The sequence below is a fragment of the Rhipicephalus sanguineus genome, chromosome 1 (assembly GCF_013339695.2).
Source record: "Rhipicephalus sanguineus isolate Rsan-2018 chromosome 1, BIME_Rsan_1.4, whole genome shotgun sequence".
Taxonomy (NCBI): Eukaryota; Metazoa; Arthropoda; class Arachnida; order Ixodida; family Ixodidae; genus Rhipicephalus; species Rhipicephalus sanguineus.
The window spans coordinates 299,238,542-299,257,212 of record NC_051176.1 but is presented as its reverse complement, the minus strand read 5'-3'; the positions used below and the strand labels follow the sequence as shown (position 1 = coordinate 299,257,212).

Below are 18,671 nucleotides of genomic sequence, written 5' to 3'. Positions count from 1 at the left end.
CTGAAGAGCGGTGCGGTGCATTCGCGCGTGGTCTTACTACGCCGAAACCGTATCTATCGAAGCCAACGCGAGCGGAGTTTGCCCTTGCTCGAGCGATCGGGCCCTGTTTTGGTCGCTGATCGTGAGAGCTCGCAGCATAGTCGCGAGGGAACGTTTCTCTCAGCGGCGTGTCCCCGTGAGCCCTTTTGCCCGCGGAGACGTGCTCGCGGCACCCTTTGTGTTGTACTTTCGCCCGTGGCGTGGTTAAGCCTGTTTTGCTTCTCCCGCCGCCTTTGGGAGCGGGCGTTGTACTGCGTTTTGTGGAGTTGCCGCAGGCAATAAAGTGTTGCGAATTTCGAGAGCAGTACTGTGTACTTGCCGCGCTACGCTCGGCGCCTTGTTTGCGCTTGAACGTACGTGTGCAGCGGCGCGCTAGTTCACGCGAGGCGACGGCAGACGCGGCCCTGTGGCTCGCTAAGTCCGAACCCACGCTAGTGGCCGTACTCCTGTGAGTTACGTGGTCACTACAACGCTCATTGGAATGCGGCCGATATCGAACCCGCGACCTTGTACATAGTATCAACCCTGACAGGTAAAGTCTAAACGCCGAGACACAGACTGAGAGCTGTAGCGTACTTGCCAAACCCATTTATGATCGCAAATCTACGCAAGGATTCTCGAACAGCCAGTAGACAATATCCCACCGCCAACAACTCGACAGATGCCATATCCCACATAAAGACATTACAAATATCAACAGTTGGTGACATAAGCTTTGATATCAACGTTCAAATTGAGTCACTGCCCTCATTAGGAACCGCCAATGTACCCTTGCACGGATTTAAGAGACGGAACTAGTTTGCTACAGAAATATGCGTAAACAGGAATAATTATCGAGGAGCAGGTTGTATCACTACTAACACTGTGTTTATCTTGCCATGGGAATGAAGATTCTATACGCGCGACCTCTCCCACTAAGACTGACCCAAAGGAGGTATTGTAAGAGGCTTCGGCAAATAGCAATATATGAGTCGAGTGGATGCGCACGACAAATTAGTCCACCGTTATGCGTCAATGCATTCGTCGCACTGCGAGAGCGCAGTGCACGTGTCACAACTGTTTCATGCTTTTAAACGAGTGCACATAAGAAAATGCACACCTGTAACACGCTCGTCGAGGTGTGCACCTGTGCTACTCACGGCCGACGTGTCGAGCGCGAGGGCACCCTTCGTCTCCGTCCGTCCTTTGATGGCACGCAAAATGATGGCGGCCATAAATGTTCGGGAAAGCGCTACCGAGTCGACTGCCGCCGAGCAATCAGGCGGACGGCCACATGTACGCGCGTCCCGAGATAAACACAGGCAGAAACGTCGGCTGCGTGCCGGCGCCGAACAGTCCGAAGCGTCTGAACCACGTGCCGAGATACAAGGGCAGCTTCGGAAAGTCGCCCAACGTCACCTGTACTGTTTACACCCGCATATGCAGTGGTTTCACGGGCTTGACTCGGGGAGTGTTCTGATTCTAGCCAGCACTGACGGCAGTCTGCACATTTGCTGTTAAAAGGGCAGCTTCGAGGCGAATGAAGTGCATCTGGAAGACATCTCTGCGACCGACTTGACGCTATCGCGCGTCAACGAGAAAGAACTAAGCACAATTGTGCTACAGACTTTTTTACGAATGGGTTTCGGTGCCGCCGTATTAGGCTATAGCCTTGCCGTTTGAATCTCTAACAACTAAACGAACAGTAATACGGTAGTTATTCGTCCACGTCGCGATATAAAAAAAATAAGAAAGCATTGGTTTAACAGCCCAAGATGGCGGCGCCCATGTGTCTTGCGTAAAGTCGCCTATACTGGGCTGTTTGGTGCATGTTGAAGAGCATCGAACAGCGCGAAAAGGGAGGCTACAGACACATAATAACCAGTCGTTATTGCATAACAACTGCAACATAGGCAATCCGCGCAAGAAACGTAGAGCGCTGTGTGTTTGCGCTGTTCGGTGCCCTCCGGGAAGAGCACATAATATACAGGGTGTTTTTTTTTTAGACCAACACAGATTTTTTACAAAAATCCTATGACAGTAAGACTCTTGTCGCTTTCGCACACGCACTCCCCGTCGAGGCGGAAAAACTTTGTCGCAGTTAAACTGACACTGTTACCCCTAATTAACAAATACTCGTTAATTAACTTTTTTCATTATTGACTTGATGGCAGGTGCTTATATTAGAAAGCTGTAGTGCGTGCCAATTTATGGCACATCTTTTTTTTTTTTAATCATGAAAGTTGCACGTAGTTCGAGATATTCTTCATCGAATGTAAAGGGAGAAATTGAGACAGATCGCGCAAAGCGTGCACGAAGCGCGACCGTTCAGCTACGCCAGACCGGAACTACGAGTCACAAGGGAGCGACGAAATTTGAATGAAGGCGCGCCGCGGCCGTATATGTTCGTGAAAAGCTGCAAGTCACATCACTTGTGCCCGCGCATCGCCTTATTTTCGCGCGTATAGTGAATTTGGTGCTTATCCGTTTCTTTCGAACTGTGCGCAAGAAAACCGCGATATCAATCTTTTCTTTGTCTGGTAAGCATAAAGCTCAGGGGCTGCCACTTCGGCGCTTTTTGCAGACACGCGGAATAGTTATTCGCGCCTCTTTATAGTTTAAGGAGGAATCACACAAGCACCACTCATCGCACACAAACCTTAAGCTGTCTACTTGTGTATTTCAGAATGCTTGCCGATTTTTTCTGCCCAGATTCTGCTTCTGCGCGCCTTCATTCGAATTTCGTCACTTCCCTGTCACGTGTCGTCCCGGTTTTCCGCCGTACTTTGTGCGCGCCGGGCGCAATCAGTTTGAATTTCACACTTGAAATTCGATGATGCCTATCTCGAACTACGTGCAACTTTCGTGATTTAAAAAAAAGAAATGGGAGTGCCATAAATTGGCACGCACTACAACTTTCTAATATAAACACCTGCCATCAAGTCAATAATTAAAAAGTTAATTACCTAAAGTGCGGAGAGCTGGGCTTGTTGGTTGTACATGATTAGAAAAAAAAGAAAACAGCGCAAAACCACAGGACACACAGGAAGCGCTGTGTGCGTTCCCTTCCTGTGTGTCCTGTGGTTTTGCGCTGTTTTTTTTTTCTAATTAATTACCGAGTTTTGTAAATTAGTCGCAGCAGTGTCATTAACTGCGGCAAAGTTTTTCCGCCTCGACATAGTGTTTATGGGCGAAAACGGCAAGAGGCTTATTGTCATAGGATTTTCATAAGAAATCTGTATTGTCTAAAAAAAAAAACACGCTGTATATTGTCAGTATTTGAACGCTAAGTGTCAGTAAAACGTCGAGAACAGACCACAGCTTACATGATAACTACACGTTCTCTTGTGCGCAGGCAAGCTTCCAGCATTCAGCTCAGCCGCCACCTCAGTTGTTTGGGCGAAAAGATAATCCATATATTTGCACAGCACTACGTGAACGAGGACGTATGAAAGGACACAACACAGACGCTGTGTTGGGGGGGGGGGGGTAATCACCTGCAATGCTTTTATCTCCAATTGCTATATATATTCGTGTAGGTCGCTGGTCTCTGGCGTGACGCTGCATATCAAATCCACCAGCGAAAGATTCGGATAGATATATAGGGTTTCAAGGGTTGCATGCTTATCGGTAACTTCGGCTTGCTGCGTCACGCTAAAGCAGTCGTTGACACGAGCCAGGCGGCCTCCAGCATAATCTGTGTCCTTCGCCTTGAAGGGCCTTTATCATACTGCTGGCCTGTTTCAATTTAGATTTCTATAGTCGGTTACAACCAATAATAGATGAATATCTGACGTTTTACGTGCCAAAACCACGATATGGTTATAAGGCACGCCGTATACGGAGCGGAGGACTCCGGAAATCTGGTGCTCTTTAACGTGCACTGGCATCGCACAGCAGATGGACCACTAGCACTTCGCCTCCATCGGAATGCGACCGCCGAGGCCGGGATCGATTCCGCGTCTTTCGGGTCAGCACTGCATGCAGCCGAGCGCCGACTCGGTGAAGGCATATATTTTTTCTTAGGCTGTAACCGTCTATAGACGGATAAGGTCAGCACTTTGACGTGGGATTACTATAGCATCTATTATAGGCAAACCAGGTTAGTGTGCTGTGTTATTAATGCGGGAGGAAGAACGGCGCGAAATGTACGATACCAAACTATTTGAAATCTCCGATGGCAATTAAGAACTCGCTCAGTAAACGTAGCAAAAAACAGTGCTGCAGAAGCCGAGGAATCGTCCGATAATATGTAAGCATTACATGTAATTGCATCATTTAACAAACATATGAACGAAAGAAGGGGAATTTTAAGGGCTCGTTTTTCTTTGCCAGGCACAACATTAATTAGAACTAACAGACAATAAAGCCAAGGAATAACAATATAAAAATATCTGGTGTTGAACGTCCCAAAGCCACGATATATGAGAGATGCCGTAATGGAGGGCTCCGGAAATTTCGACCTCCTGGGGTTCTTTAACGTGCACCAAAAGCCAAGCACACGGGCCTCAAACATTTTCTCCTCCATCGAAAATGCAGCCGCCGCGGCCGGGATTCGACTCCGCGGCCTTCGGGTCAGCAGTCGAGCGCCATAACCACTACTAGACCACCGTGGCGAGGCAAGGAAGCCAAGGAAAGTATAGGGGATGTGTTATTTGTAGTAAGTATGATGTTAACGTGAATAAATTAATGTGGACGAAAAGGTAACTTGCCGCCGGCAGCAGGGGCGTAGCCAGAAATTTTTTTCGGGAGGAGTTCAACCATACTTTATGTATGTTCGTGCGTGCATTTGTATCTGCGCGTGTATATATACGCCAGCAAAACTGAAAAATTCCGGGGGGGGGGGTTGAACCCCCCCACCCCCCCCCCCCTGGCTACGCCTCTGGCCGGCAGGGACCGAACCTGCGACCTTCGACATTAACATCATAATTACTACAAATAACACATCCCTTATACGTTCCATGGCTTTCTTGTCTGTTAGTTCTAATTAATGTCGTGCTCAACAAAGATACAGCAACTTGAGCCAACATTAACCACCTTTTAACCAACACCAGCCGACATTAGCCATACTTTAGCCAACGTTAGGCATTATTTAGCCAACACTAAATAATGGTTACCTGTTGCGTTAGTTGCGGCAACTGTTGTGGTTTGCTTTATTTCTGCGCCGACAGTCTTTTGTTATACCTATAGCCAAAGGATGATTTCAGCATTGGCACAGCACAACTGTAATTGACAGTACCAAAGTACCCTACTTGTGCAATGTGAGAGCAAACAAAACTGCGTCGGCGTGACTCGCGTAGCTATCTTATGTAGAATACGTTACGAATCCGCTTTATGATAGTCATGAATATCGACAGTTTTTTTTTTTTCACTTTCACTAAAAAGCTGGCCGCGTGTGAAAGCACCAGTCATTCTTACTTCTTTTTCCTTACATAACGGCCGGCAACGCTTCTTTCCAAAGACAAATCTGGATGAGCGCAACAAAAGCAAAAGCTCGGGCGGCAGAGGTGTGAAGACCACTCTAAAGGACGATACAATCGAACGCGTCTCGCGTTTTATTGCCGAAGCGGCCCCGACAGTTGGTTTTATTTTGTTTGGGTGCATCGTGTCGCGTAATATGGAGTAATCTCAAGTTTCCATCAACATTCTATTTACGCTTGCGCTACAGCACAGCTGCCTGTTGATGTCTGGGAGCGGTCTTGAATGCAGACGAGAGACCCAGCACCGGTCGCAGCGGTTCAACGCAGACAGATTGTGAGAGAGATACGGCTGACCCTTCCCGGGAGCGCTGGATGTCGAGCTATAAAAATGCATGACGAAATACTGCGGCTCCGCGCACTGTGGGCGGACCGTCTCGCTCCCTATCATGCAAGCGCAAACTTTCCGCTCTCTTGCGTCGCCACAACAGTGCTGGGTGTGGAAAAGAGAACGTCCTATGTGTTAGAGGGCGTGACCCGTCACTGTAGCGCATCGGCTCCATGACGTTGCGCTGCTGACCTCGTGGTCACAGGTTCAATTACGGCCACGCCAACCGCATTTTGATTGAGGTGCATGTGAAAGACACCCAGGTGGTCAAAATCAATGCGGGATGCCCCAGTATGGCATGGCTTACATTCAGATCGTGTTTCTTGCAAGCAAGTTTATTTATTTAGTAACAATTTATATCTTCGTAAACGTACATTTGCACATACAAGCTCCCAAGGACATATGCGCAACACCTTATACCACCCGAATGGAATTAAGGCGCCATAGAAGGAGCGAGATATTCTCCTTTCAGGTTAAAGACGATCACTCAGAAGCGCATCCTATTAAACGCATTCTAATAAAGGCACGAAAAGGTAAATGCATCCGCGGAAAGGTTATTCACGCAAGCAAGGCGCACGAGCTGCCAAAGCCTCCCTCATCGTCACCATTGCTTGCGCTCGTTGACAGCAAAGCTCTCGCATTGGCGGCGACATGCTTGGGCGCACCTCGCTATGCAGCGTTGCAAACTGGAAAACTATACCTGGCACCTTCCAGGTACGTACGCGCATCACTCACTATAAATATTTACGAGTAGAGAAGCACATAGCACGACTGAGAAGCAAAAGATAGGAAACAAAGCTGAGTATACACGTATGCTTAAGCCGATAACTGAAGTGTTGCCTGTACGAAAGTACGCTTCTGTGACGGAAAACGCTGACGTAACAGGTGCGTTTTGTTGACAAACTTACTCTCCCGACGAGACAGATTCGCGAAAGCGGTCACTGTGAATATGCAGCGACGCGTCTGTATGAAGACCGCATTCAGTGTACATAAAAGCTGGAAAATATATCGAAAAAAGCAAGCACCATGGCCATGACGTCATGAATGTAAAGGGCTCAAGTTTTAACCACTTATGGCCTCTAACACGCGCCGAAACACCAGGTAGCCAACAGCGAGCCAGATGCGTCGCGTTTTCGCCAGGCGAAAGACGCAGCCATGGGTCACCTAGGAATAGCACTCGTTTTCACTGCCTCCGCTCTCATGCCGCTGCTGCAACCTTATCTTGGCAGCCCGAATCCATTTGAGATAATGCCGACAAGGCAGGCACGCAAGCGTCATGGTCGCATTTTTATTTTCTACACGGCGCCGTAGAAGCCGCCGAAGAACGTTGCCTACGTACAACGACAGCACAGAACGGGACGTGACCTATTTGGCCGGCGCCGGCACACAGCTTCACAAACTTGTTGACGGCGCGGTATAGGTTCACCCTATACAAAAACATGCACGCGCCATACTGGAAATAGATCTTGTATCGCATTGGTGTAATTTTATGCGCGCCCTCTTTTGTAGCGTGCGATTTTGTGCTCTTGCCTCGTTACTGTATAACTTTCGTGGTGCTATATCACGGTCGGCTTTTGCGTTGTTACTTCACCCGCTCGTGTCCTATTTTTAGTGCGACAGCAGTTAGCTCCTCTCAAACGTGTTTGTTGATATACATCATTTAAAGCCTACTATGAGTGCGGTCATCATCGAGTCGTTGTCGTAAGGCCTCCTCATATATTCAAAGCATGCATATATAATATCCGTCCATGTGGACTCTGACAGTCAACAACTATAGATGATGCTAATCGATCGAACACGTGTAAACAGAACACAGAGCTGGCGAGCTTCAAAGCGAGGAGGAAAGAATGTGCAAACACCGGACGTTTTTTAACAAGAATAAGCTTCGAGAAAAAACGTGGTATTGCGAAAACAGACGCGCGTGATCACGAAAAGTGTGCGGACGCTGGCCATTCCGACGCAGAGGTTGCAGGCACCTTCGGAGGCTCCCGGAAAGCGGCTACGCCGTAGGCTGCAATGGCAGCCGGCCTTCGCTCCATTTCTGTGGCATGAGGCGGCCCGTGCTCCCAAGATAGCGCGCCCTGGCCTGGCGCCGCGCCAAAGGGGCGGGCGGCTGCAGATAAGGGCCCGCTATAAAGGGAGGCCCCGTGCGCTCAGACCTCCTTTGGTGGTTTGCGCTCCCGTGGTGGCTCTCCTGGATGATTGGCTCTCTCCTGGATTACCGTTCGTGTCGGCGACATTTGCTCCCGTCGTGGCCCGCTCTCGCCGTGGATCTACGGGCACATTAGCTCTGTCGCTGACGCCAAATTCTGCCTCAAACGTCTCGATGCTCTGCGATGCTCGCGCCACGTTCCTAACGGACATGTGAAAACTGTCGTGACGCAAGCTAGCTTCGCTCGATCTTGGACTAAACAAACGTATCGTAAGTCAGCGAGACGTAATGACCGTAATGCGATGTCTTAGCGTTCAAGTCACGCTAACCTTTCCCGTCCCTTGCAGGGCCGTTCTGCACAGCATATGTGCCCGCCGCTTATTGCCCGTTGCTTCCGTCACCGCCGTTTGACTCGCTGCATTACACGGTATGTGTCGCGGAGTTATGTGTCAGTTGTGTTTCGCGTGGCGTCCATGTAAAACGTCGTTTCGGTTTGGAACGCGTAATAGGTGAGGTATACCTGTCGCTGCTCTCAAGAGCCATCCTGTTTGTTCACTTGGCAATGGAGAAATTGCGCTGTCGGCCAGCATCGTCCGTTGCCGACAACGAAGAGCACCAGAGCGCAAGATGGCGAACGTCATCTAAACGACGTGCTGTATGCATATGCGGAAATAAGTGGCCGCGGCGTGCGAAGTCGTTTAACTTAGCAGCAAGGCAATGTGCGTTTCGCCTTTCCTCTAGAACAGTGTGTGTATATTTTTGGCTCATGTGACAGAATGAAGTAGGATATTACTCGGAGTGCTCAGGAACGTCATTGCAGCCGAGATAATCGTAACGTGAAACGTGACGCGGTTGACGTGATTTAAGTGTTGTGCCACCGTTTTACTTTCCAGAGGCCGCGTTCTGCCACGTTTTCTATCGTTTTTGCTGTCGCTGCGGTTGGTAGCAGCCGAACTCCGTTCGGAAGCGTCGTGCTGTTTTTGGAGACTGCTGACGAAGCGCGCAGCGGCGCCTTTCTTTAGACGACCTTTGCGATGCCCTCGCGGCAGAACTGCGCCGTCGCAATCAAGGCCGCCGCTGATAACGCGACTTCACGAGCGTCACGATCGCCTCGAGGTGGCAGGGTTATCAACGGACTTTCGGGAGGTCGAGTGAACGAACCGGAGAGCGGGCTCAAGCACGCGCCTCTGCGAGATAAGCCACGCGGAAGATACGCGCGTCATGCGCTGCTGCGTCACTGGAAACAAACAAGGATCGCTAAATCGGGAGGCGTTGGCCACAAGAGCTTTTCCTCCACTCCAGGCCAGATGATCGCGCTCGAACTGCTTGAGCCTACCGCAGTTGAGGGCAAACGAACAGCTCGTACAGATAACCCTCGGCTCTTCGTGGAACGCGTGACCAGAAATAAAGGAACGGCCGATTGCTGCGTACCCCCCCCCCCCCCCCCGACAAAATCCTACCGACGACGCCCATGTGTGACCGCGTACAATTTCTCGTTTTTTGATCGTTTTGAAAATTAGCAGAATTTATTACGCCGGAACTGGTTACAAAAATAAATGTTTTTCAATTCATTGTTTTTTTTTAAATTATCAGCATTTATTACGCCAAAACTGCACAATGGGTTACACACCTCTGCAAGGATAGACAAAAGAACGCGTTTCGCAAGAAGACAATCGCAGTTCTCTTGGGAGACAGCCGAAAAGCCATTGCGCAAGAGCCGCAAAACGGCTACTACAAGCCAGCTTTTGGTCAAAGCGGGATCAGCTGCCAACTGAGCGCAATCATTACGCCGAGCGTGTGGCCGACCTCGGCATGCGCCTCGTGTCAAAGCATTCATAGCTGTGCTGGGGGAAATTGTGTTACCGGCAGCCTCGTGGCCTAACATTTTGCGACAGCCGTGAACGTTGTCACGATGACTTCCTCTCTAGATTTCAGCATCGCGCGAGGTCTGCATGACACGGGGGAAGCGCTTCAGGCACAATAATAATGACGTTGTTTTCGCCGTCAACAAGCGTCCTAAAGCGCGCCTCCCGTCGTGCAAGTTCTGCGTCGGCACTTTCGCAGAGTCGCCATTTCTCCGAGCAACGGCAGAAAGGCCGACGCACGCCGAGCGCGTTGTCACTGCCGACGCCAGGAAGTCAACTACGCGTTTCGCCACGGACCCCGTTGCGATACGGCTGTTAAGAAATTTGCTCCTGAGAATGAGGCGGGCAGCGATAAAGCAGCCGAGGCCTCTGAAGCGACGGAGCAGCAGCATGCTCGTTTCTCTCCGGCGCCTCACGTGCACGATAAGAACTGTGAATCGCTGTTCTCATAACTACGTGTATGCAATTTCATCGTACATTTCTACGCGGCCGCTCGTCGCCGTCATATATAAATCTCTGCATTCAACTCTTAGTGGCGCATCTTGTCCTCAAAAGATAAACGGCACGCATATATACTCTTCCTCTCTTGAGAAACACAGAGAAAGGATGCAGATGATATAGGGGTTAAGAAAACCCTGCGCTCGCTTTCAAGAATGTCGTATACGTCACGCTGATAACGCGCATGCCGCTCGTGTTCTAGAGTACCGCGCACACGGCGCCACAGGAAAGGCGCGCCAGATAGGCGACGTTTATCGTATGGGAGCGAGATAAGCACCCAAAGGGCGCAAGCAGATTTTTTCTTTGGATGCACACACTCGTTAAAAGGATCGAACGCACGTCGCGAGCTTGAAAAGTGAGCGTATTTTTCTCTTCTCGCAGCTGGAGTTTTGCATTTTCTTTTTGTAGTTTAGCACTCAATTATGTCCTGGTAATTGTGCTTGCACTGAATTATACATGGAAATATACCTACCTATACGTCCGACTCATAAAGGCGTAACGTTGTACATGAGTCAAAATATCGTCATCACCTCCGCGTTTTCTGTAAAAAAAAGGTTAATGAATGCGGACGTGCTCATAATCAGTATACATTTCGGGCGCCAGCGGTCATACAAGGAGGATTTTCACTATCGTCACGTGTCTGGTCTATAGTGTGGCATTTCTACGCTTGATATAGCACAGCATGTCGGAGTATCACAGGATCCTGCCGCATTTTCGATCATAGTATATTATTTCTCGACCTTCCCTTCATACTGCGGCTCTGCATGCTACGGAGTCGGGCAGCATCGAAGCGCATTCTCGCTCATACAAAAGCTCGTGCGGGTGTGCAAAGGCGCGCGGGACTACAGATAACGCATTCGCAATGAAACCCGGCGGGTGTCCGCGGACTCTGAGCGAGCATTGGTCTAGCCGGAAAGAGTGACTGGACACGTCATCGTCGTTGTCTGTGCACCTGGCAAGCGTTCGTTGATGACGCGCCGCCGCATACGTCACGCGCGTATTTTGGCTCCAGATCAAATCAGGAATAGCAAGAACGGAAAAAGAACGGTCCTTGCACGGTGCTAGCGTAATTTTCTCCTGTAACTGAAAAAAAAAAAAAAAATAAAGCTTACGTTCGTAAGGCGTTACGTAATTGAATAGATAGCCGCGGGCAGATTTGAGACGCGTCCAATTAACCTGCAGATGAGAGAGTTGGTGCTTCAGTTGGCGCTGCTTTAATAAGAACAGGCGGTAATTAAAAACGTCACGTGCCCAATGCCCAGCGTCCCGATGTCACACAGCTTGTTACAAATGCGCCGTACAAGATGACGGCTCCGACATAATTACAGGGTGTTTTTTTTTAGACAATGTAGATTTTTAATAAAAATTCTGAGTCAGGCTCATATCGTTTTCGCACACGAACTCTGTGTCAATGGATGCAAGAACTTTATTGTTTGTCCGGCAGATTAATGGCCCGGGCTCAGGCGGAAATACTTTGCCGCAGATAAAATGAAATTGGCGTGACTAATTAACAAAAAATCTATAATTAATATTTTAAGTGTTGAATTGAGGGCAGCTGTTCATATTAGAAAGTTGTAGTGCGTGCCAATTTATGGCATTTCTTAGAAATCAAGGAAGTTGCAAGTATTTCGAGATATTCGTCATCGCATTTCAAGGGCGATATCGAAACTTACCGAGCCCGGCGCGCAGGAAACTCGGCCTCATTCGACATTTATTTTTGCGAACCTTATTGCTCCGTTTCATTCCCTGCTCTCTGTTGCTCAGATGGAAAATAATAGTTACGGCGCACGCAATAAATTTGAAGAGCCTCGCATTGTCGTACACATTGGTCCCCGTTGGCCACGTTGGTATGATATCGAAGGCTCTGCAATACGCGCTGCAAAATTTTGTTACGCTCTCCACGAGGGAAGCGTTCGATTCCAAGAAATGGCGGCCGTCGATGTTGTTATCAGTTCCTCTACTGCGGTCCGCGCTCGAGTCACATGCCGCGTGGCACGCTGCAGCGGCCCATTGAGAAAAAAAGGCGGCGTGTGTTGAAAGAGCGGCCGCTATCTGCTTCCTGGCAAGCACACTCAATCCCGCTTCTATTTCGCTCGTCCGTTACGTCATTCTTCTCGGTAAGAACACGCGCCGGAGAGTCAGCGCAGTAGCCCTTCAACACTGCGAGCTGGATTTCCCGCGATTGCATGTTGCCGGGAGACAGGATAACTTAGCGGATTTGTTTGCGTAGATGGGTCGACACATAAGAGCATTCTGGCTCATGCCGAGTCCTATTTGGAAGATATATGGTTTCTGTGGATATATCACCTAATAGCATTCGAAGTGTCATTCAACGGAAATTATAGAAATGATTTAGAACTGAATGAATATGTCGAATATGTCGCGGGCTTGCTGGTGCTCGCTGACGATGTAATCTTTCTTTCTTTCTTTCCGTCAACGGAATAGCCTTCACGAGCCAACAAATATATGCAGCAAATGCAAGTTTTTTAAAGGTCCGACTTCAACTTCTTTTTTCTCGCCTTCACTATTTTTCCTACAGGCGCTATCTTCTCCTCGCCATTTATTTCTTCATAAAACACGTGGACAATGTCACCACTAAGAGTTGAGCCTATTAGGTTTTCGCGCTTTTCGGCTACGCGCTGTTATCTCCGCTTGCGCCGTCGAAAACACACAAAACGTCGTGAAATCAGCAGATCGCGCACAACAGCCATGCGAGACAAGGCAGCACGGGCGTGCGACTGCATGACAAAGCATAAGGTAATAAATGTTGGGGTTTAACGTCCCAAAACCACGGCATGATTATGAGGGACACCGTAGTGGAGGGCTGCGGAAATTTAGACCACCTGGGGTTGTTTAACGTGCACCTAAATCTAAGCACACGGGCCTCGAGCATTTTCGCCTCCATCGAAAATGCGTCCGCCGCGGCCGGGATTCGATCCCACGACCTTCGGGTCAGCAGTCAAGCACCATAACCACTAGACCACCGTGGCGTGCATGACAAAGCAGGGTAGGAGACAATGCACGACTGAGAAACCCCCCGTATATGGACCACTTGAGAGCTTATCTCCTCATGACGTCACGTGAACAAACTGCTGGCGTCCCGAATCGTGCCGAAAAGATGGGCAACGCCAGGAGATAATATATATTTGTATTTTCAGAGCTTTTTAGGGACTGTTTAACGGGAAATCATTGGCGAAGGTTTGCACACAGCTGGCGTCCGCAACAGCTGTGCCCGGAAAACACGTGACCTCTCACAGCGCAACTGACGCCGGCGCCAACTGCCGCAGCAGTTGCAGCCTGCAGCATTACTTGCATTACTTGCATAGGCGTGCGCAGGGTTCCTCATCAGTGGGGCGAAGGTTCATCGCATCGCCCCCCGCCTCCCTACTAAGTCAATGTATGGGGCAGACTACTACCCCCCCCCCCCCCCCCCCCCCGTGCGCACGCCTATAGGCACGCCCAGGAATATGCGTAGGGATCCTCTGCAACTTTTCTTTTTTTTCGAGTGTAACGGTGTATACAGCGTCTTACCATCTTGTGAACTGTGTTCATTTTACTTGCAATATGACACTTTCACTTCCAATACTGCGCAAATGCCGTTCACAACGGATTACCAACTCGCCCGACCCAACGCTCTGTTCTTCGAAGGAATCAAACATGACGAAATATCTACTTTTCTTGGTTTAGACTGGCAGTAGGCATTCATTTGGCCATGTTTTCTGAAACCTGGTTTCATCCTGGAAATGGATGTGTAACGTGTCATTGCTAAATCTGCCTAGCGTAAAAGGGGTGCACTGTGTCGTTCTTTGTTCTAAACTAAGTTGCTTGTAGTTCTTAATGAATCATCTGTTGTTAGTACTTCCAACTATGAAATGCTAACACTGAAGTTCCGTTCATTTGTGTTCTTTTTTGTACTCTACCGTACAGTTTACATTTTTTTTGCCATAAAGCATACACCCCACAAACAATGAATGACACCTGATCTACATACCTGTATTGAAAGAACGCCGAACCTTTTGAACAGGTTTCTCCAGACTGTATATCCCATCAAACTGAAGCATATAAAGACGCCTAGCAATACAAGTACAAAATATCGTGTGTTTTGTTCGCGCGACGAACAAAACACACGACTATTTCGCACTCTTCTATTCAATCTTTTTTTTGTGGACGCAAAAAAGTGTAGTATTTGTCATGACATTTAAAAAAAATTTCCACGATTTATACGGTATGTAAATTACCACTCTCTTGCATGCTTATGTTCACTTTATGGATGTACTTTCTAGTTATAAAGTTATTAAACTAATGACTTATGTGATCTTGATGTTATGCTCCTGTTAGCTTATAATAATGAAACATTCTTTTTATGAGATATTCTTCTTATGGGTACATTTCTTTATTTTTTGATGCATCTTGCGGCTGCTTATATCATGATCTTGTATAAGCTGTAAAACGGGAGAACCCAGCTAAGGAAGTTAAACTTTGGGTAAGCTCAGTACTCATACAGTTTCATATTACAAAACCCGGTAGAGGAGAACCTGGCGCTAGTGTCTATGCGGGGCTCCTTGAGCGGCGCTTCAACCACCATGGGAATGATGGTAAACGTATTATGCTTCGGATCTGCTTCGGATGAATTACGTTCTTGAGATTCGCGGCGCTTGTGTATCGAGTTAAAACAAAGCGATGTGAAGTTATTTCCAATTAAAACTTGCTTCATTCTTCCGCACGTAAAACTTATTGCAGAAAGTTTGCGTGACCGTGAGACTGAAGAGAAACCGATACAAATTCAACCACCAGGGTATTGCTGCATTGCTCTGCAATCGTATTCCAGATTTGGCATTACCAAATGATGAATTATTTCTTTTTTACAACTGAAAACAAGCATACGTGTTTTTCCCTCGAAAGAGCACATAATCTATTTATGGACTCTTAGCGTATGTTTTGCTGCGACGCCAGGCGCGTCTGTCCGTGCGCTGAACGATCGTGAGAGCAGCGGTACGTACAACGCATCTCTCGCTCTGCTGCAAAGCCGATTCAGCGTAGAGCAGAGCAGATCCTTGTATCCGTGGCTCACACTCACGCAGGGGGATTCAGCGGAGCATTGCGGTGCGTCCACTGCGCTTCGTCGTCATTTTGCAGCCAAGTTGACCGTGCCTTGGCAAGACGCGAAGATATAGCCAAGTTGACCGTGTCTTAGCAAGATGCGAAGATATAGCCAAGTTGACCGTGCCTTGGCAAGACGCGAAGATATAGCCAAGTTGACCGTGTCTTGGCAAGACGCGAAGATCCAATCCGAAGCCTGTACCTTCCCATTATTCCCTCGGTGGTTGAACGATCGCAGCGCCAGATTTCTCTCTAGTCTTATATATATATATATATATATATATATATATATATATATATATATATATATAAAAGTGATATCTATGCAGTTCCCTGCATAGATTTCGGGACGCTACATCAGTGCGGACCGGTGAGTGAACGACGCTTTGCTAAAACTGTCAAATGCAACCTGTGAAGCCGCAACGTCACCGCAAACTAAGAGACCTATAGCTCGCTCCAGCCACTTTCAACAACAATGACACCGCTTCAGTGCTTTGCGCCGCACCCCAACGCGCACCCACGCTTCAGAACACCGTAGGTATTGCGGCAAGGTACGGCTTCTGAGTGCGAAACGAAACTGGAACTGTAGAAAAATACTTGTAGACAGTTCGCTAGCTAGCGCGATCCAATCCGAAGCCTGTACTTCCCATTATTCCCTCGGTGGTTGAACGATCGCAGCGCCAGATTTCTCTCTAGTCTTATAGTATGACACTCTATGAGACTGCCTAATGTACTGCTGAAAATGTATGTTAATTTCTCTTTTGTGCTACGAATAAACTACAAAACTGTAATTTTAACTTGGGAAAAATTGCCTTTACGCGTCATGCCTAAAGTTCCATAACGAGCAAACAATTTTTCTTCAGGTATACAGTATCGAAAAGCGAGCAGGTTGCCGCTTGCACCCTATACTGATCAGCAAAGCTCGGTACTCAACTGGAATGGAGATAACGCCAGAAATTCCGCCAACAAGTTCCAGTGTACGTGCGCTCAGGCGGAACAAACTTTAACCAGTTGCTATTTCGTAGGACCCGAATCAATTGCACTGCATAGCAATACGTCAGCGAACTATGAGTTTCTATTACGTCCGAACAGGCCGCTTGCACTACGCCAGCTTTGCGCAATGTGGCATGATTTTAGCGAGACAAGATGTGCGGTGAGAGCTTCGCAACACAGAGAAGGTGGACGGAGCAGCAGGAAGCGAGCACTATATCACGGCACTCGAACACGGCTGCTGCGTTGATTGCGTCCTGGCGGAAATGGCCTCCGCATCCTGTCACGCAAACAGCGAACACGAGAGTGTCGTAAGGATCAAGCACTTTTTTTCTTTAAAGTGAACCACGTCACGAGTACACAAACTAGGAAAGACCATATGCGTGCGCTGGCTTCTCCCCACCTTGTTGTCCGACAGAAAACAAGCTCCGCGATGGATACATGAAAATCGAGCTTCTCACAAAGGCCTGCCATTGGTCCCCGACTTTCGGGGTCAACGTGGGAAGTAAACAGTTCTTTGAATGCAAAATCAGGGGTCCTTGGTCCCCATTGTCGTAAAAAAAAAAAAAAAAAAAAAAACCAACATGCGCAGCCATAACCCTGCGCATGAAAAAATGACATGAAAGGTCTGACTGAGTAAAAGTTTGACGTCCCCCTTTAGATGGCCCGTCTATGGGAAAGACCCCAACTATACAAACTCTGTCGGGAAGATTTAATCATTTATTTTGTATTTATTGGCGCGACGAACATAATTAACTTGGAGGTTCTCGTCTGCATTGTGGCTTTCAATGTGCCGGGCCTTTCCTTTCTTTTCCGCTCCCCATACCAAATTAGGCTGAAGCTCCACCCATAATAAAATATATCTCTATCGTTTGGTGTTTAAATTGGTGTTTTTGAATAATGGTCAGAAGACGGTCCGTAATGCTAATGCTGCGAACACTAATACAGCTTGCTGTAGGTGAGGACAAAGGTTAACCGTCTCCTTATAACATAACTACATAACTGCACGTCCTACAGATGGTTTCCTGTGAAATGAATTTGAACAAAGCTCAAAAGAGATGTCCGTTGAAGACATATGTAACAAATACCTCACTTTCTCGTGAATTCATCGTGCTCTCGATAATCTGCACGAGAGGAGATAATGGGATGTTTATTTTTTCGACTATTTTACGAAGCCCCTGGAGCCACCATCTTCCAACCACAGGTGAAAATTAGCACGTTTCTTAACGCCAGCAGTTAGCAACTAAGAGACCCGTTGACAGCGTGCTTGGGAGGGTGACACGGCAGACATTGTAGACCTCAACCCTTACACGTTATTGCAAGCCTTTTTCTTCTCTATATACTCAACATCGCGAGTGAAACGAAAACGAACTAATTACGTTCCTGAGTATAAAGAGCGCTCGCCTTTTTGAGTTCGGGTTTTCCACGTATTTGTTTTCCATGTTTTCTATGTAATGAATCGCTCGTATGTCTTTTGTGCTGTTTTTGTCTGGTGATTGTAGCGATCACTGACAATGAAAAGTGGCGTCGCCGTCTACCCACCGAAAGGGAGAGTCCACTTTATGGAGAGGTCACCGTTTTAATGTTTAGATCATACGGATTATTTCTACGGAAGCGACCGCGCCGTCTCGTGACCTGCATGCAGCCCACGAGCGGTGCTCTTGAAATATCGCCAAGGCTGGCGCTGCGAAAGAGTCGCATCAAGGCTGGCGCAACTCAGCGACGGAAAGTCTCCTTTCATTCGGGGACAGAACAGTTGGATATGAAGCAGGAGGAGAAGAAAAACGGAAGGACAGGGAGGTTAGCCAGTTCTCAGACCGGCTGGCTACCCTGTGCTGGGGAAAGGGGGAGGGGGAGTAAAAGATGATAGAAAAGAGATGTTACAAAAAAAGAACGAAAAAAAAAGAACAATAATACGATAAACGACACTGCTGGTATGAAGCAGATGGTGATGGTGCATGGCATGGTCAATACGCGGCAACTGAACGATCGTGTGTTTTAAATGATTGAATTAATTACAAACGGTTAATGTCATACAATATTAACGAGAGTAGCCTGAAAATATTCCATAGTAAAGCCCATAAGATATATAGGTAATAAATGTATGGTTATATGGGGCTGTGAGGTGTACTGTGAACGTGAAATATATGCTATGAAGGGATGGTATACTAACATCAGTCGATCTCTGTAGCCCTACAGCGGCACTGCCTCACCAGGACTCTTATACGCAATGGCCTGTAGGC

General features: G+C 48.0%; 1 protein-coding gene and 1 long non-coding RNA gene across 4 annotated transcripts in view; one reads left to right on the top strand and one right to left on the bottom strand.

Moving 5' to 3' along the window:
• Window positions 1-18,671, bottom strand: part of LOC119379346 (guanylate kinase) — a 183,989-nt gene that overhangs the window by 64,870 nt on the left and 100,448 nt on the right. The window lies entirely within an intron of this gene.
• On the top strand, window positions 7,722-9,394 carry LOC119379347 (uncharacterized). Its single transcript, XR_005181148.2, has 3 exons — window positions 7,722-8,245; window positions 8,323-8,402; window positions 8,869-9,394. It is a non-coding gene; the product is annotated as an uncharacterized LOC119379347 (long non-coding RNA).